Source organism: Malus domestica, chromosome 08 (assembly GCF_042453785.1).
Source record: "Malus domestica chromosome 08, GDT2T_hap1".
Lineage (NCBI taxonomy): Eukaryota > Viridiplantae > Streptophyta > Magnoliopsida > Rosales > Rosaceae > Malus > Malus domestica.
The window spans coordinates 8,521,694-8,542,952 of NC_091668.1; the positions used below are offsets into that span (position 1 = coordinate 8,521,694).

The 21,259-nt window shown below is 39.2% G+C and overlaps 1 pseudogene; it reads right to left on the bottom strand.

Moving 5' to 3' along the window:
- Positions 1-477: 477 nt before the first annotated feature.
- Positions 478-4,203, bottom strand: LOC139197969 (patatin-like protein 2; annotated as a pseudogene).
- Between the last annotated feature and the right edge of the window lie 17,056 nt (positions 4,204-21,259).

A 21,259-nucleotide genomic window follows, 5' to 3' on the forward strand; every position in this document is an offset into this window, starting at 1 on the left:
ACTTCGAGATCACATACGCCAAAAATTGCAAAAAACAAACATATAGAGATCAAGTAACGGGACAAAACCTTTCGACGGTTATAAAAAGAAAAATCATGATTTAACGGTTATTTTAACTCCGATTTTGATGATTCTTTACAGCTACACTCCTTGACCCTATATGAATACAATGGATGAATTTGATCTTCAATTTAAAATATTTACACTAGTGGATACCACAAAATCTTATGTTATACTTAATGAAAGTATGAATAAACTCTTAAGTGTTAGTGAATCTATTGTTTTAATGGGATACGCATTCTACGAAACTTGTTTCAACGATCCAACCATCAAACATGTTTGTATATACTTCGAGATCACATATGGCAAAAATTGCAAAAAAAAAAAAAAACATTCAAGTAACGGGACAAAACTTTTCGACGGTTATAAAAAGAAAAATCATGATTTAACGGTTATTTTAACTCCGATTTTGATGATTTTTTACAGCTACACTCCTTGACCCTATATGAATACAATGAATGAATTCGATCTTCAATTTAAAAAATTACACTAGTGGATACCACAAAATCTTATGTTATACTTAATGAGTATGAATAAACTATAATAATTATATACATTAATTTAACAATTTTATACCCCTAAAAACTAAAATAATTATATATATATATATATATATATTAAATTATGTGTTTTAATGTTTTGAAGTAATATTTATGTGGCAAAGTGTGGCATGTGCAAATTTAAGAAAAAAAAATATTTTTCTTAACGGGTTATAACGGGTCGGGTCACTTTATCCGTTGGGTAAAGTGACCCGACCTGTTAAGGACTTGTTAAGATAACAGGTGTGACACGATACGACCCGTTAAGATAACAAGTGTTACACAAAAACGACACGAACACGATAGACACGACCCGTTTACCAGGCCTAGCAACAGTAAGTACTTTCAGCATGCCCGTTGGTTGACCCTGCTTGGCGCCTCCTCTTCTCTTCCGACAGTAGTTTAGCAAACCTGAAAATTATAGTAAATAAGTTACAATTTTTCACTACTCACCAATTACATATATAAGTCTGTTGGTTTAATGATAAATATTTTACCTTATAAGAGCCTCTGCATTTGTCTCATGCTTAGTAGCCTCAAACCTGCCACTGTCCAAATTAACCCGAGAAACTGGTTTTTTCAATAGCCCTTCACCAACTTTCACAAGATTGGTCAAATTCTTCTTTGTGGCTATATCCACAGAAGCTATTGTCCCACGAAGGGTATCATCCTACGTTTGGTATCGGATATGATGTCAGTTTTTTGTGTCTAAACAACATTATTCTAAAAAAGTTATACTGATGAATCTATGGATAAAATGCATTTCGCATGACGAGTTCAGTACCTGAATTCTAAGATAATTTTCTTCAGAATGAAGGGCTTGGAAAACTGCAGAAAGGTGAAGATCAACCATATCGTTGCTTGCTTGACTGAAAACATTAATGATTGGGGTGGAGCCACCGCTGGTTAACCAATTCAACAGGCCCCATTTCGCTGAAGAGCGTGCATGGTATTTCGTTTCAGCTTTTGATGAACCAGTTCCTAATGATATCACTAGAAATCTCCCATAGTCCATAGGTTTCACAGGAAAGACGTTTGGATTCGTCTTCCTTATTTCGTTTGTAACTTCACAAACAGCAAGTAAAGTCTGCAAGGACAAAAGTGTTTTAAGTCTTTAAGTTAATTTTTTATAATCCCGAACTTTACTTTTAAAATCAATGGTATAAATTGACGATTTGGTAATATAACTCCTCCTATCACATAGACCGGATTATTTGCAGCCACGCCGCCATCTATAAGGTTGAATTCCCTAGTTCTGCCTGTAGCGTTCTTGGTTTCAAAATAATGAGCTGGAAGATAAGTTGGTGCCGCTTAGGTTCCAATGCATATGTCAGAGAGTAAGGCATCGTATGATGGCTTCTTTTTCACCTGCCAACAAAAATAAGCACATCATATTATATTGCAACGTATATGAGTAATTTGCTTAAATAATTTTTAGACGTGAACAAATTTTACAATACTTTGACGTATATAATATTCTGGAATATGGAATATACTAAAATTTTTCGAATTAGTTAATATATTAGAAGGACGGTGAATTACTTTAAAGTTGGAGAAGATAGCTGGCTGAAGATTCTTGATGTCAAATGTGGGAATTACAACATTAGTCAATGTGTCGTGCAGTTTTGTGTTGCCCAGCCTTTCCCTAATCAAGCGATGCAAATACTTGCCATTGTACTTTGGTCCTGCTAGAGCTTTGATAATCTTTGTCGTATTAGAAAAAATTGACCAACTGTCGTTTAAACCATTAGAGCAACAATTATTATGAATATCCAATATATATAAAATTAATTAAGTGGACATAATTAACATGTAATTAATTAAGCATGCATTACGTTTTTTGGGGGAAGATTTTAGGGCATTGATTAAAGTAGAAGTCTATAATATCTTTGGCGGCGAACAGTGGGCGGTTATTCTCGTTTGGGGCTGCGAGCATAGCAGTCACAAGACCACCTGTGCTTGTTCCTGCAATAACATCAAAATAGTCGGCGATCCTTGCATCTTCACCATCCAGCTTCTGCAGTACCACCAATTACATTAATCTTATTAGTACTTAATTGGGAAAATAAATCACTTAAAATACTATTAGGGTGCATTTGTTTGGGCTCACTAACTCTCCTTGAACTGGACTGGACTAACTGTTATTGTAGTCCCAAGACTGCTAAGACCCCCGTGGTGCTTCATTTGGCTTGTCCAAACCTTGTGCCTCGTTCGAACTTACAAGATCTCAATCCTAAAAAATAAGGATTTTTTTTCATCTAGGTCGGTGATTTGGGGTCTTCCACCATCTGGGTCTTTGGCATCTTAGATCTCGTACACACACATATCGCGCTCTCTCTCAAAAACGCCCTTAATTTTCTCACTTACCAACCACCCCGCTTCCTCTAATTCTTCCCCCACCGGTGGCGTTCCATCATTGGAATTCAATTTCCGACTCTGTCGTTTTCAGCGAACCATGATTTGAATCCGGTACGCCAGACAAGGTGAGCAATTATTTGGAATTGGGGATTTTGAAAAGTGCTTGGTTGGTGAGAAAATTGAGAGAAAGAAACAAAAGAAAATGGAATGACAATTACTAAGAACTGGGGAATTGCATGAAAGGAAATGGGATTTTGAAAGGTGTTTTGTTGGTTGATTTTTTGCAAACGGATTCCATGAAAGCAACAGATGTTCAGGCCAAGCTTGATGAAGGAAACAATCAAGAGGCAGAGAAGATTGAGGTTATGGATGTGGAAAAAAAGGGGAGTGGAGAGGCAGAGAAAACAGAGCATTCTAGAAAAAGGGTTTCTAGAAGGAAAAAAAAAAGGAATAATTAATTATAAAAAATTCTAGATATGCATTATAATAATATAATTTTAGAGTTTGTTAATTATCCTACTTTTTAGTCTGAAACAGCACCAAACGCTTTATTAAATCAGTCCAGCTTAGGGGTGGTTTGGGAGTGAGGTGCTTAAAAAAAAAGCACCAATGAAAAAAAGCTGGAAAGGTTTTAGGTGTTTGGTAAACTAAAAAAAAATGGCTTATTTTGGAAGCTGCTATGAGAATAAGCTGAAATCAAAGGAAAAAGCTAAAGCTGCTATTTGCAGCTTTGGAAAACTGGTTTTTTTTCAAAGCACACGGAGCTACAGTGCTCCTTTAATAAACAGACCCACTATCAGACTGTTTTTTTTTTTTCAAAAGCACTTTTATAAAAAAATTTACCAAACACTCTGCTGATTTATTTCATAGCCGCGTATTCTCACAGCACAACCATTTATTCTCACAGCAATTTTTTTCCAAAACACAGCAATACCAAACCAGCCCTTAGTCTAGTCTAAGCCAGTCAGCTTTAGTCCTTAAAGTTAGTCCAGTGCAACAATCGCACCCTTAAAACACAAATGGTAAAGTACTTATACATATATTGACAGAAAGTCTTAAATACCTGAAGTTCAGATTCGAGGAAAGCAAGAATGGTTGCCGGAATGAGGCCTCTTATTCCGCCCCCATCGACACTGAGAACTGTGACTATCTTTCCAAAGACTGTGGGGGGCTCTACTCTACCGCTTCTTTCCATCAGATCAGTTAGAGAGAGAGAGAGAGAGAGAGAGAGAGAGAGAAATTTCTGAGATATGCTTTGAGAGAAGTAGTCTTGGTATTTATAACACCAGCTTTCGTGCATGAGTGTTTCTGCATGGTAACCCATCTTCCGGGAAATATGCATGCCACCTCCCCTTTAGATAAATTTCCAACGTGTGGATAATAACCCATGCTGAATTCCTGTAGCTGTATTTAATTGACTATTTTAACTGTAGAAGTCGGAATGATGATTAATTCTAGTCTTAATAGTATCCAAACGTAACACAACAATCCGGTAAACTCCAATATACGATTAGAGAGATAACCGACTCCACAAGAATTGTAGAGGAATTTCCACAGAAAACTTTGTAGCTAATTCACGAGACTTTTTGCTTATGATCCAAATTATTCTTATTACAAAATATTTTATAAACATAATTTCTATAAGAAAATCAATAAACTTACAATGGATGGCCAATCAATTGTAGTAAATAAATAGATGGTTCGTAATATTTTTATTGTATTAATATACTTCTACATGCAATAAATAGACGGCTCATAATACTTTTATCGTTTTTGTAGCTCCTCCAAAATTTTATGCAGCCAATATCCAGCTTGATGAGGCTTTTGCGTATGTAATATATTCCTGCATGCAATATTGACTTGTAATTACACATACATCTCTTGAGATTTTTTGAGTTTTCACAAAACCATCTAAAAATTTGAAAGTAATAGAAATACCCCTTGATGTTTCAAAATCATTTCAAGAACCCCCTTCCGTTAAGGTTTCGTAGTTTTATGATGACATCAGGAAAATTTAAAAAATAAATAAATAACCTGAAGCGTGTGCTATGGGGTGTTAATATAGTTCCTTGAGAAACTTTGCTTATTTTTTCAAATATTTAACTGATCATGGATATATATGTCTGCACGAAGATTTTGTCTCGACCGCTGCCAAGGTCTTTTAATTATCATGGAGTGCGCGTCAAACAATCTTGTTCGTTTTTCAACTTATTGTAATAATAGATTTTCAGTTGGTTGAGTTTTATTTTGACTGATGCAAAGGTCTTTTCATTTGCGTGCTTAATCATCCCTTTCTGATTAAGGTGCATATTTTGATCTTTATGTCTAACTGTTGGGTGATATAACATTGCAGAATTCTTCAATTTTTTGGCGATTATGTGCAGTGATTTCAACGAAAAAATATTATTCATGTTTTTATATAATAAGCATCGTCTAATCAAAACTTTTAGGCAAACACTATTTTAAGCTCGTAAGGGGTTTTATACGTAATTAAACCGGCATATATAGCCTCATGCATAAATGGGAACAATTATAGAGAAGTGCTAAGGGGACTTTTGACTTTTGATGGACTTTTTGCTACCTTACAGTCAATCACCGTGCTATCATTTTAAAATATTGTGAGAAACATGAGATGACAGAAAATTCACAGAGAGTCTCACTTTTGACAGAGTTTTCTGAGCTTTTCTCATAATTATATATTGGATTCATTCAATGTCACGCTGCTGCATTTTATTAATTCAGTAAAAAAAAAACATAGAAAAAACGATTGAATTTAAGTAAAACTAATGAAAAGTCTAAAAAAGACTTTAGTTTTAATAAAAAATGACAAATAAAGATGTAATGAATATACCAACAACAACAACAAAGCCTTTTCCCACTAAGTGGGGTCGGCTATATGAATCCTAGAACGCCATTGCGCTCGGTTTTGTGTCATGTCCTCCGTTAGATCCAAGTACTCTAAGTCTTTTCTTAGAGTCTCTTCCAAAGTTTTCCTAGGTCTTCCTCTACCCCTTCGGCCCTGAACCTCTGTCCCGTAGTCACATCTTCGAACCGGAGCGTCATTCGGCCTTCTTTGCACATGTCCAAATCACCGGAGCCGATTTTCTCTCATCTTTCCTACAATTTCGGCTACTCCTACTTTACCTCGGATATCCTCATTCCCAATCTTATCCTTTCTCGTGTGCCCACACATCCCACGAAGCATCCTCATCTCCGCTACACCCATTTTGTGTACGTGTTGATGCTTCACCGCCCAACATTCTGTGTCATACAACATCGCTGGCCTTATTGCCGTCCTATAAAATTTTCCCTTGAGCTTCAGTGGCCTACGACGGTCACACAACACGCCGGATGCATTCTTACACTTCATCCATCCAGCTCGTATTCTATGGTTGAGATCTCCATCTAATTCTCCGTTCTCTTGCAAGATAGATCCTAGGTAGCGAAAACGGTCGCTTTTTGTGATCTTCGCTAGATTGCTCCGGTCATTAGCGTGGATAAGTATATAAATGGATAGAGATAGGAAAGCAAACACAAGATGTACGTGGTTCACCCAGATTGGCTACGTCCACGGAATAGAAGAGTTCTCATTAATTGTGAAGGGTTTACACAAGTACATAGGTTCAAGCTCTCCTTTAGTGAGTACAAGTGAATGATTTAGTACAAATGACATTAGGAAATATTGTGGGAGAATGATCTCGTAATCACGAAACTTCTAAGTATCGGAGTGTGGTGTCGTCTTGACTTGCCTTATCTGTCTCATAGGTAGATGTGGAATCTTCTCTGGAAGTACTCTTCCTCCATCCAGGGGTGGTATCTTTAACTGGTGGAGATGCACAAGGTAATGTATCAATTTCACTTGAAGCTTACTTGTAGTTTCAGGCTTGGTCAAGCGCGATACAAACCATGTAGTAGGAGTCCCCCAAGTCGCCGAGCTAGGGGGTCTGCTGAAAGAGGTGACAGACAAGGTAAGCAATCAGAGCTCCGACTGATTGTTCACCTTCTCCCCATCTTGCAGCAGCATGAAGGATAAAGAGAAGAAAAATGAGAAGAGATGATATGAGATACTTTTGCTTTTGAAGAAGTAACTTTCCACAGGCTTATTCTTGAACTGAGCTGGAGGGTTTTCTGGTTTCCTCCAGAGTATAAGGCCGACTGAAGAATTTGAGGGTCAAAACAAGTCCATCAAATCTAGAGTACGTTCCACCCTGCTGATATGGGATACTTTTGCTTTTGACAGCGTAATGGATGTATCGGCACGTGTGCTGTTACGCTTGTCTCCACATGCTTCCTTGTATCCTTCGCACTTGCCCTATCTGTTCCTCAAGCAGATGCGGAATCTTCCCTGGAAATATAAGATGTTGAAGATGAGTACTCGAGAGCAATGCCAGGTAAGTAATCAGGTAAGGGGTTCCAGGCAGTCAGTTCCTGGCTGGAAGCTTGATTCCAAGTGCTGACTGATTGCTCTCTTTCTCCTTGTCTTGCAGGTAAAAACAAGGCCAAAGGAAAAGACAGGGAAAAAGCATGATATGGGATACTCTTGCTTTTAACCCTGATGATATGAGATATTCTTGCTCTAGTATAGCTTGTTTGCAGAGGTATTATCGGGGGGAAGGAAAGCTGAATATTTCGAAAGGCTTCGTTGGGAGTGCCCTCTCAGATATGATGAAGGGTTGAGCATTTTTGCAGGTCTGCCTGTCTGTTGGGGATGAATATACCAAGGAAGTAAAATTATGATTTTTCGTTAAAAATGAATAGTATCAAGAATGTTCCGTTAAAACTCACATGAATTTATTCATGTCAACCAATTGGTCTTATATATGGCATTAGCCAATTCAACAATATGAGGTTGACAGAAAGGACAATATGTAACTTTATCCAATCGTACTTCAAATTCTTTATTTAAAAAAATGAGTTTTAACGAAAAACCACATTTTTATACTAAAAAGTCAAACTTGATACTATTCACTTTACCCTTTATTTTGTCTTTATCATTAAAACTCAAATTTTTTAAGCCATTTTCATTAGTTTTTCATTTTAAAAAGTGAGTTGAATAGTCATCTCTTAGTTTGCAAATAATTACTCTTAACACGTGCCCTAAAAAAAAGAAAAATTAATGAAAATAGTTTGAAAGTTTTTAATTTTAATGATAAGGACAAAATAAAGGATAAAATAATTAGTACCATGTTTGATTTTTTAGTGTAAAAATATGGTTTTTCTTTAAAGTGAACAGTACCTCGTGTTTTTCGTTAAAACTCCAAAAAAAACAAACCAAAACAGAGGACTAATCAAACTGTTGAAATAATCCAAACCCTAAGGAATAATCAACCTTTCAATTCGGGGTTTAGAATAAAGGGAACAAACAAATTAATCTGTCGCAGTTGAAGGGTACTTTCATCCTTATTTAATTGTTTGGCTTTGATTATTCAAAAAGACAGGTCTAAACTTGGTTTGGGTCTAAATCAATTAGGGTGGACATGATGGTGCTTCTTCGGGTGGGGACAAATTCTTTCTTCTACACAAGACAAACTTCAAGTTGTGTCATCTGTTTAATAAGGGTGCGTTTGATCCATCGAATTATTTCAGACTAGACTAACTTCAAAAATTAATTTGAACTTATGGAGCCCAAAATAATTCCAAATATTCTAGAGGCGACACATGTGCTTTTTTTTCAAGAAAGATAATATTACCCTCAATAAATGGGCAGACTTCTCAGATTCTTCCACACGCAGCTCACATCCCTGAATGACTCAGCAGCTGAACACAACTGCCCACAGCTCACTGCCCATAACAAGGAATTAAAGATAAGGATTAATTACCCAAATCCTATCTTTAATACATTCTTAATTGAAGATTAACTCCAATCAAGTATGTAATCCTAATTGAAGATAAGGATTATTACCCTATTATCTCAAGATATTATCTCCTATTAAATATCTTGGGAATATTTAGAGAATATTTCTCCATTAAACCCTATATGGCCAGCCCTAACCTTATAAATACCCCATATTCTACCAATTTTGGAGAGTTTTTTGCAACCATAAAAAGCCTTAAACACTTTACTCTCTAAGAGAAACTAACTTAGGCATCGAAGATCCGTTGACCTAATCCCCCCACCTCGTGGGCGCGTGAGGCTTAGGTCTCTGATCAAAGGTGTTAATTGTTTTATAGGTGTATTTTCGTCAAGACTGAAGACGGCGGAAATTTGCAACGACAAATTGGTGCTTTCATTGAGAGTTGATTCAAAATACTCGAATAAGCCTTTCGCATTAGTTTCTTGAATTTTCTGTTACGTTGAATTTCTCACACGTCGTATCAATTAATTTTTCCTAGAAAAGTTTCTTGATCAATCCCTGGAGAAAGGATACAATGGTAGGAAATTCAGAAACTACGATGAACGGAACCCTATACGTGGAAGGATTTGGACCGGAGAGTGGAGACGAGAACATAGCCCCACAACGGAGATCCTCAAGGCTTAACGCGATAGCAAGAGGAGCCCCACCGCTACAGAGCCACGCCATCACCATCACCACTGTGACCCAGCAGCCACGACAAGGCCACCAAGCCACGACACTACTCCCACCAAACCTTAGGCAACCAAACCCTAGGTAGGAGGCCCATGTCCACTTCCAAGCCCATGGGCAGGAGGCTCAGAACTTGGCAGCCACAGCAAGCCTTGGGCAAGAGGACCAACCCAATACAGCAGCAGGCCTTATTGGACAGCATGCCCGAACTCGAGTCCAGAATTCCGCAGCTGCTGCTAACCAAGCAGCTCAATGGGCCTAAGCCCAAGCCACTCAGCCAGTAGGCCAAGATGTGGCAGCCCAATGGCTAGGAGGGCCCACGACCATGCAGATCTAAGGCGAGCAAGTGTCGATCCAACTTGCCCTGTAACTCGCTCCGACAATCTGACCTGCAACCAAATCCATTCCAAGGCCACCTCTAGCAATCCAGATTCCGACCACAGATCCCGCTAGGCCTGACAATTCCTAACACGACATGACACGAAATTAACAGCTGTTTGGATCCACACGATAACGAATCGGGTCGTTATCGGGTAATCTGATAAGCACCTGTTAAGATAACGGGTTGGTTCGGGTATACACGTAGGTAACACGATACACGATAAACAGAATATTAATTTAATAATTTTATAACCCTAAAAAATACTATAATAATTATACCCCCAAAATATTAACTATAATAATTATATATACATATATATTAAATTTTAAATTAAAATTTCTACTCCTAAAAACTATAATAATTATACGTACAAAATAAATAGATTTAAATGTACTTAATAAATATATATATATACACTATTGAACTTGATGGAATACGAATTATACCAAACTAATTTCAACAATCCAACTGTCAAACTTGTTTGTATATGCTTCGAGATCGCATCAGCAAAAAATTGCAAAAAACAAACATTCAAAGATCAAGTAACCGAACAAAACTTTTCCATGGTCATAAAACAAAAAATCACGATTTAATGGTTATTTTAACTCCGATTTTGATTATTTTTTATAGCTACACTCCTTGATCCTATATGAATACAATGAATGAATTCGATTTTCAATTTAAAATATTTACACTAGTTGATACCACAAAATCTTATGTTATACTTAATGAAAGTATAAATAAACTCTAAGTGTTAGTGAATCTACCGTTTTGATGGGATACGCATCCTACGAAACTAATTTCAACGATCCAACCGTCAAACTTGTTTGTATATACTTCGAGATTGCATACGCCAAAAATTGCAAAAAAAAAACATTCAAAATAACGGGACAAAACTTATCGATGGTTATAAAACAAAAAATCACAATTTAACGGTTATTTTAACTCCGATTTTTATGATTTTTTACAGCTACACTCCTTGACCCTATATGAATACAATGAATGAATTCGATCTTCAATTTAAAATATTTACACTAGTTGATACCACAAAATCTTATGTTATACTTTATGAAAGTATGAATAAACTCGTAAGTGTTAGTGAATCTATTGTTTTGATGTGATACGCATTCTACAAAACTAGTTTTAACGATCCAATTGTCAAACATGTTTGTATATACTTTGAGATCGTATACACCAAAAATTGCAAAAAACAAACAGTCAGAGATTATGTAACGAGACAAAACTTTTCAACGGTTATAAAACGAAAAATCACGATTTAACGGTTATTTTAACTCCGATTTTGATGATTTTTTACAACTACACTCTTTCATCCTATATGAATACAATGAATGAATTCGATCTTCAATTTAAAATATTTACACTAGTGCATACCAAAAAATCTTATGTTACACTTGATGAAAGTATGAATAAACTCTTAAGTGTTAATGAATCTACCGTTTTGATGGGATACGCATCCTACGAAATTAATTTTAACGATTCAACCGTCAAACATGTTCGTATATACTTCGAGATCTCATACGCCAAAAATTGCAAAAAAAAAAAACATTCAGGGATCAAGTAACGGGACAAAACTTTTCGACGGTTATAAAACAAAAAATCACAATTTAACGGTTATTTTAACTCCAATTTTGATGATTTTTTATAGCTACACTCCTTGACCCTATATGAATACAATGAATGAATTCGATCTTCAATTTAAAATATTTACACTAGTGGATACCACAAAATCTTATGTTATACTTGATGAAAGTATGAATAAACTATAATTATATATATTAATTTAACAATTTTTTAGCCCTAAAAACTATAATAATTATATATATATATATATATTAAATTAAATTTAAAAAATTGATGACCATTGGATCGGCTAAGATTTAATCTCAGCTGTCCATTGTAGGCTATCATTTTCTTCTCTCTGATTAACTCTGATTAACTCAGAGACTCAAATCATTCTCTCTATCTTTCTCAATCGACCTCACGCGGTGCCTCCCCCTCACCTCAGTCTTAGTGACCACACCGACTCACCCTCCTCGTTGTCCTCGACCTCACCCAGACTGTCACCCTCACTCAGTCACTTTATCAGTCCTTACTCCTCACCTAAATTGCGACTTCACCGGTTCACCCACTGTCCATACCAGTACCACCCAAATCCAGCTCTCGAATCAAGTTCTCGGTCTTAGTCCGCACTCCTCCTCACTGCACAAGGTAAGAAATTCCTGCATTAAACTCAAGGGTTTTGGAATTAGGGCTTTTGGAATTAGGAATTTCTGAAATTAGGGCTTTTGGAATTAGGAATTTCTGAAATTAAGGTTTCTAAATTAGGGATTTTGAATAAGGACTCTGAATTAGGGATTTTGAATGGTCATTAGAGCAAATGTTGTGCTAATCTATTTGCTATAAATAATAATCACAACTGTTTGGTTACATATTGCAACTTGCAAGCTACCTATGTAACCAAATTAAGTATTTGGTCTAGACAATTGTTGGTCTAAACTTGCGAAGAATCCCTTGTCCAAATATTGAACTTTAGAGTTAAAATTGTGGATGCAAATTTTCTCCTCCTTGATCTTGGACAATTTTGCACCTACAAAACAACTAGCACCTTAGGTTAAGGCCAAAAGCCTCACGCGCCCACGATGAATGGGGGGCTTTGGCCGAAGAACCTCCGATGCCAAAGTTAGAATTTTAGAGAGAAAAAAGTGTTTAGAGTGTTTGGGATTTTTTGTAAGAGAATTGGCCTTAGTGTTTGGTGAAAATGGGAACCAATATATAGGAGAGGAAGGGTGTGGCCGGCCATTAGGCGAAGGATGAGTTATATTGGGAGGTTATGGAGATAATGGGCTAGTTATTTTGGGGGGTTATGGAAATAATTGGCTAGTTAATTAGCAAATAATAATAACCTAATTAACTAGCTATTTGAATGTCATAAAAGGCGAAGAAAATGGTAGCAAGAAACAGAAAATAAAAGGCATGGCCGGCCCTAGTGGGTAACCGGCCTTTGGTAAGTTTTTTGGTTATAATTTGGTGGTTTAATTGATAATTAAGGGATTGATTAGGTAATTAATCCCTTAATTAGTCAATTTTAGGAAATATGAAAGGAATATATTATTTAGCTAATTTATTAGCTAAATAATGGAATATAGAACATATAGAATAAATTAGATTTTGGGAATTACCTTATAGAAAGGATTTGGTGAAATAGGTTTTAAATTGTTACCTATTTTGGGCACTTTTGACTTGGTTGAAAGATGATTGCCCACTGCTCGCGCTAGGAATCTCGGTATGCCTCAAGGGTATTTTTTTCCTCTTTTGTCCAAAAGTCCACGTGTCGCCTAGTGAATATTTTTGGCTTCACAAATGCCCCCACACCTGTTGGGCTGCTCGTAGGAAAGGGCAGCAGGTGTAGAGATCTTCTTGCTTCAGGAAACGTAGGATTGCTTCTTATTTTGATGTTGATTCTCTCTTTAATTGGAAATTAGGTCCTTCTAAGAAAGGGAAATAAACTTCTCTCAAAGCCTATTTAAGTCCACCTTAAGTGGGTTATTAAATCAACTTTGGAGAGCAATTTATTCTACCCCACAAGAGAAAGAAAGTTAGAGGATATTTATTCCCCCTTCTTTAGCAATCTTTTACATCTTGCCCGTACAAAGGACCGTCTTTCGTTGATTTATTCATCTTTTCCGTGCTTCACCGATGTAAGAAAAAATTAATTTTTCTTGCCTTCTTCTTGGATCAGTGCTATTGCGGGGCAGCTGTCGGGGTGGTACGACACGTCGGCTGGCAGGGGCCAGGAGTTGGCTCGGCATGGGCCGAGGAGATGTCGTGGCAGGGACCACTGCTTGGGCAGGCTTAGCTTGGCTTGAGCCAAGGGTAGCTTGTGCGGCTGGGGTCGCGGATTGTGGCGCTGGGGCGTAGTGTTAGGCGAGCCGCATGACTCATGTCCTTTGGGCTTTTGGACTTGACTTAGGCTAAGCTGGCGATTGAGAGAAATGAGGAGATTATGGGCGTCATGGGCTGCTTGAATGTTGGGTATGCAGGCCTTCTGCCTGCTGGAATGCTGGGTTGAGCTCCCCTATTGAGTACCATGAATGTTGTTGGCTGCTTAGTCCTTTTCGCTGAGAGAAATATGGGCTGCTCCCGAAAGAGGAGGTGAATAAGATCAAGGCGGATGCATTGGCTCGTCCAATCACTGTTGTGGATCTTGCTGCAAGTGAAGGTGGGAAAAGGGATCTTCCCTGCCTGCTCAAGAGATGCCGGCTGAGAAAAAACCAAAGACTTCTTTCGCTCGCACGGGTTCGCCGACTGCCTCCAGGCTTGTGATTGACTTAACTTTTTCCAAGGGGACGAAAAATGAGGCTGCTAGATCTGAGCATGTGGCGCCTGCCATGTCAAAAATGGCTAGTATGATTGCTGATAGGATTGTTCGGCATAAAGGTCCTGTCATGCCCCTAGTGCTGAATTTTGCACCAAGACATCTGTTGGGAGCAAAGTCTGGTTCACCTTTGGAGAGGCTTGCTATTATGAATAGCGATAAGGTGGATTCTACTACTAAAGTGGCGCCAAGGCCCATTCCTTATGCTGCTGAGACTGATTCGCCTGCTGGGAATGAGGAGATTGCTCGCATAGGCAGCTGTGAGAAATCCACTAAGCCTGCTTCTGGGGAGGCTGCTGAGATCTATGTGCTTTTGAAACCAGATCTCTTGAAAACATGGACGCTTGTACCAAGTTTGTTGATGGCGTCAGAAAGATGTTTGCCCAAGCTCGTTTGCGAAGCATACGACCCAATTATAGAAAGATTGCTCTGCTTGTTATGATGCAGATATAGCAAGGCTGCTAAGGAGACAGCAAACACTATGGCAGATTCTGAGCTCGTTGCTTTGAATGGGTCTCATATGTCTGCCTCTACTCCTTTGCAGCTTGAGACCGCTCGCCAAAAGATCGTTAACTTGAAGACTAGGCTTCTCTGCTGATCTTATACAGACCTTCCCAGATGAGATTCATCTTTTTGGAGCTTTCTCTGCGGGCAGTGATGAAGGCCTTAATACTATATCTCTGGGCTGGAACTGTCAGATCTTGGCCCTTTTGTTGTAGCTGGAGAGGAATTGCTAGTAGTAGGTTACGATTCAAGTAATGGTCTGCTCACGCTTCTCCTCTGCCAGATCTAAACTTGTGGCCATCTCCTTACTGTTCTGTTGTTCGTCTTTTAGTAGTGCGATATGCCCATAGACATCCGAGGAGCTCGTTTAGCCATTTTCCCTTCTTGCTAGTGAGGGATTTTTTGAGGCAGTCGAGGATCGTCTTGTTGGATACTTTGGCCTGCCCATTGCTTTGAGGATATCTCGGCTTGGACATGTGCTGCTAGATGCCATATTCTTAAGGCACTTTTGTACTAACTCCTTAGCATCTTGGTGCATGGTAGGCCAATAGTAGCTTGCGTTAAGAACCTTCTATGCTAAGGATTGGCTTCCAAAGTGGTTTCCATATACACCTTCGTGGATTGATCTTAGAACTTTCAAATTGTCGGGAAGTGTTAGGCAGCGGATATGTGGTCTGGTGTGGGATCTTTGGATGAGAATGCTATGACACTTAGGCTGCTGGCTCCATCTCTATGCTTGGCTTGTCAAGATATTCCACCGGAATAGAGCGTTTTGAGTTGGTGATCGAGTGCGGAGCCTAGGCCGACTAGTATGTTTATATGGGCGTTGTCTGCCCAGGGAACTTGAGTGAAAGTTTAAGTCTGAAATGCCTCAAGCTGCTTGCGTACTTTCTCTAGGTATTACATCATCGATATGCAAATGCTAGAAATCTCCATTGAGGGAGCAGGTGCAACTAAAGTGTGCTCGACTGCTTTTGGGGTGCTGTTGGACCGCAGAAGGTAGTGCTCAACTGCCGGTACATGTTGTTTTTATGTAGAATCTTCTGGGGCGACGAGGATAAAACTTGCTTTTGAGTGTTCCTTCCAGTGTTCATCTATCCTTGGCGTGTCTTTTGGGCCTAGTTGTTGCGTTCATCATGATGATGACTGCATGCGTTTGAAGGTAAAACTTGAGCTTTTAGGTTACAACAACTATCGCCGAAGTTCGCTTTTGAATTTCTGATAACATCAATGAGAGCTTTTTAAACTGTGGAATACAACTGATAGCATTGAGGAGAACTTTTAAACTGTGGAATACAACTGATAGCATCGAGGAGAGCTTTTAAACTGTGGAATGCAGGTAGTCGGGTCCCCAGCTCTTCTCGCATGATGATAGAGCTTATTACTGGTCTAGATACAGTCAAACACGTGAATAAATCATCTGCTGCTTCCGGTTTGGATAGTAGGGATGTGACAACGGGTACTAATTCAAGTCTTTGAATGTGCATTGGCGAGCCTCGTCCTAAAGTGCATGCTTCTCTACCAGAGCGAACGAGTCTGCCATAGTTAGATATTCTTTCATGATTAATTTTTCGAATAATAGGTGGTCTGCTGAAAGTCCTTTTTAGAAGGCTGCTCTAGCTATCGAGTCGTTACATCCGACTATTTTTGCCTTCTTTGCTTTGAACCTCCTTACATAGTCGCGAAGCGACTCCTTTAGGTTCTTCTTGACGTCGAACAAATGGTTAGACTTCTTTTTTATCGTGCGATAAGATGAATATTCTTTGGTGAAAACCAAAGAAAGTTTGTAGAAATTCCAGATGGATTAGGGCAGCAGGGTGTAGAACCAATCTTGCGCCTCACCTTGTAGAGTGGTGGTGAATATCTTGCACATGAGATCATCTTTGTTTCGATAAAGGATTATTACGTTTCGGTAGCGCTTTAAGTGTCTCTCCGGGTCTTCATCCCCTTTGAAATATGTGAAATGTGGCATGCTGAACTCGCGTGGAGGCTCTGCCTGCTCGATTTCGTCAGTGAAGGGTGACTTGCTTATGTTTGTCATGTTCCGTCGTAGTGCCTCTACGGTGATCTCGTTGCGTTGGAAATCGTGTTATCGCTTGGTCAAGAGTCTCTCTACTTCTTCTTGAATTTGCCTTTGTAGGGGTAACGGAGCTCTCGGCTGCCCCCATCTATGACTTGCTGGTCTAGGCTGCTCTTCCATGTGTTTGGCTCGTCTATACCGTGGATGCAGTGCATGTGGTGCGTTCCTAGCAGGTGAACGAGTTCTTCGCAGGTTGCTGGTTGAACTTGAGCTGGATTGAGTGATTGCTTCTCTCCGTCCGTCGTGCTGCCTACTCTGATATGAGGTGGAAGATGCTCCTTGTGGGCTTAGCCATGGATGAACACTTTACCCGGAAGGTTGCTTATGTTAACTATCGGAGTGTGACCCCAACCATGAATATATGCTCATCCGTAGGCCTAGTCGAGAGTGCACGCTCCTCCGCGCGCTAAGACGGGAGTATACGCCATCTCGGGGGCCCAATCGGGGATCTACACTGCCCGAATGCTCAGCTCGTGGCTGGTCGAGTGGCTGCTTGCCGGAACGCTGTTGGAAAGGTTCGTCTGCCTTTGTCCTACTTCGGGATACCTCATCCGGGGCACGTTGGATCCTGATGTGTTGCAAAAGTTGATTCATCAAGTTATCTGTTGTGCAAGGGAGCTCGTCAACTCTATGACTTGTCGAGAGAAGTGTTGTTCGCCATTTGGATTGGAAGAGTTTGGAAGGAATGCACCTCATTGGGTAGTGAAAGGGTGGTAAACTCCGTGCACAAGATTTGAGTTGGGAAATGTCAAATTCACGAAAAAATATGGTGAGAATGCCCCCGGCTCGATGGTAGGTCCGGATGGTTGAGATAGTCTTGGTCCGACTTAGGCTGCTTGGAAAGCCACTAGAGCAGGCTGGGCCATGAGAGTGGGCTGCTCGACGGGAGCAGGCTGGACCACGGGAGTGGGCTGCTCGTCAGAAGCAGGCTGGGCTATGAAAGCAGGTTGCTCGGCGGGAATAAGCTGAACCACGGGAGTGGGCTACTCGTCCGGAGCAGGCTGGGCCATGAGAGTAGGTTTCTTGGCGGGAGGAGGCTGGGGCTGTGAGAGCAGGTTGGGCTGCGAGAGTGGGCTGCTTGTCGAGAGCAGGCTGGACCACGGGAGTGGGCTGCTTGTCAGGAGCAGGCTGCTTAGCGCGTGATGCATGTGAATGCGAAGCTTGGGCTCGGACGCGTGCAAGCTTGGATGGCACGACTTGGGCCGTGGCCTTGGTACTGTGAGCCTTGGATGGCACGGCTCGGGCCGTGGTGAAGGCACCATGGACCTCGCCATAAGTGGCTACCGAGGTAGCCACCGTGGTGGAAACTCGTGGTGGTGGTGCTGCTCCACTTATTGTTGCATTTAGCCTCACCGATTTCCGCAATCCCATTTCTTGAACATTAGAATTTTCACTTGTAGAATTTTCTAAATTTCTAGCCATTATATTTTGCTTACACGTTTTATCAAAGAACCTTTGCAAGTAAAAAATTCTAATAATAAGAACGTATGAAAAATATTCAAATGGACTAGAAAATAAAGAAAAAACCTTTTTGTGCGAGAGTCTTCTACGAGTATGGATTTCAACTCTCAATGAAAGCACCAATTTGTGGATGCAAATTTTCTCCTCCTTGATATTGGACAATTTTGCACCTACAAAACAACTAGCACCTTAGGTTAAGGCCAAAAGTCTCACGCGCCCACGATGAATGAGGGGGGTTTGGCCAAAGAACCTCCGATGCCAAAGTTAGAATTTTAGAGAGAAAAAAGTGTTTAGAGTGTTTGGGATTTTTTGTAAGAGAATTGGCCTTAGTGTTTGGTGAAAATGGGAACCAATATATAGGAGAGGAAGGGTGTGGCCGGCCATTAGGCGAAGGATGAGTTATATTGGGAGGTTATGGAGATAATGGGCTAGTTATTTTGGGGGGTTATGGAAATAATTGGCTAGTTAATTAGCAAATAATAATAACCTAATTAACTAGCTATTTGAATGTCATAAAAGGGGAAGAAAATGGTAGCAAAAAACAGAAAATAAAAGGCATGGCCGGCCCTAGTGGGTAACCGGCCTTTGGTAAGTTTTTTGGTTATAATTTGGTGGTTTAATTGATAATTAAGGGATTGATTAGGTAATTAATCCCTTAATTAGTCAATTTTAGGAAATATGAAAGGAATATATTATTTAGCTAATTTATTAGCTAAATAATGGAATATAGAACATATAGAATAAATTAGATTTTGGGAATTACCTTATAGAAAGGATTTGATGAAATAGGTTTTAAATTGTTACCTATTTTGGGCACTTTTGACTTGGTTGAAAGATGATTGCCCACTGCTCACGCGTAGGAATCCCGGTATGCCTCAAGGGTATTTTTGTCCTCTTTTATCCAAAAGTCCATGTGTTGCCTAGTGAATATTTTTTGCTCCACAAAAATGTAACTATTTTTGTGAAGTTCTGCAAATTATTGTATTTTGGCTAATTTGAATATAGTGTACCTTTTATAGCAGTATATTATATATGAAGATGCTTATTGTTTGCCAGTGCAATTGATATAGGTATGGGAAATTTGCTTACTGTTTGCCAGTGCAATTATATATGTGAAATTGAAATTGAAATGGATATGGTATGAAATTGGTATGAGCAAGATTTTATAGTTTTGTTTTTCTTTCTTGAAGCAATGGATGCTGTAGAGCAAGATTTTACGAACCTTAGTGATGGAGGGTCAGTGGAACTGACAATGGGAAGACAACCTGATCATGGAAGTGCAAAGACAGAAGATACAAATACAAGTCTGGCAAATAAAAAGGCTAGAGTGATCAAATTAGGTAAGCGAAAACTTAGGTCTCTTGTTTGGAAAACTTTCAACAAATTGACTACTATTTTTGAAGATGGTAAAAGTCGTGCTCAATGTAAAGATTGTAAGAAACTGGTAATAGATGATAGTCATCATGGGATGGGTAATATGAATAGACATTTGAAAACGTGCCTTGGACATTAGAAAAGTAGACATAGACGTTCTTTCTTGGTGGCAAATGGAGTGTTTTCATTATCCGATACTTTCTCAGTTAGCACGAGATGTGTTAACAATTCCCATTTCAATTGTTGCATCAGAATCTGCATTTAGTATTGGGGGTAGAGTACTTGATTAGTATCGTAGTTCATTGTTACAAAAAACAATTCAAGCTTTGTTATGCACACGAGATTGGCTATTTGGAAAATGAGGTAATATATTTTTATATGGTATAGTACTATTGTTTTATTTCTTTTCATAATTATTTTGGTAAACTTCTCATAATTTGAATGATTTTTAATGTTTGGTTTTTCTATACTTAGTTTATACGGAAGAGAATTCTGATGTGGAAAACCTTACTGAAAACATCATCAACATAACTCTTGAAAACAATAGATCAAGCCAAAGTTCCAATACAATTTCCTCATGATAATCGATGTAAATTGAGGATTTTGTAAAAGGAATAACATGCAAGCTTTGAGTTCTATTGGTAAGGTTTAAACTTTTGAGAAAGGCTTCACAACCTTGAAAACAAAAACTCTTTCATTTTGCATATCCTTGCACATTTAATATTTGTAATAGATTAGTAGTATATGGATTTTTTTATTAGGCTTTTATTTTTTAGTGTACATGTAATACTTAAACGACAAATGTGTTTTAATGTTTTGAAGTAATATTTATGTGGTAATGTGTGGTATGTGCAAATTTAAGAATTTTTTTTTTCTTAACGGGTCATAACTGGTCGGGTCACTTTACCCAAACCCGACCTATTAAGGACCCGTTAAGATAATGGGTGTGACACGACACGACCCGTTAAGATAATAGGTGTTATACGAAAACGACAGATACGACCAGTTTGCTAGGCCTAGGTCCTGTGATTGATTCAGGGTTACTTACACCCCACTTTTTTGCAGGAATGCCCGCTTTGGGCTCAAATTTTGTACTTGCAGTCCACTATACTTCCACCACACATAGAGACACCCATCATCCAAGCTATTCCAATCCAAATGGCAAGCACCACTTGCCCCAGCAGGTCACCAATTTGCCGAATGCCCTTTCGCAGCAGACCACCTTAGTGAACTAACTCCTTGAGCACATCGAGATGCAGCGCACCCCAGATAAGGTGTCCCGAAGCAGGATAAGGGTGGAAGAACGTGACTCATTCCAACGACGTCTCGGTAAAGAGCCGCTTAGCCCTTCACGAACTGAGTATTTGGGCAGTGTACACTCTCATTTGGGCCCTCGGGGAAACGTCTTCTCCCGCCTAGATGTGCAAAGAATCGTTCATTCCTGATTAGGCTCACGAGTTAATGTGCATTCGAGGTTGGGTTTGCACTTCAACGAGCACTCAAGACTTTCCAAGAGAATCGTCTACACAAGGCTAGGCTCGTAAAGAGATCCTTCAACGAGGCAACGGAGTAGGCAAATGC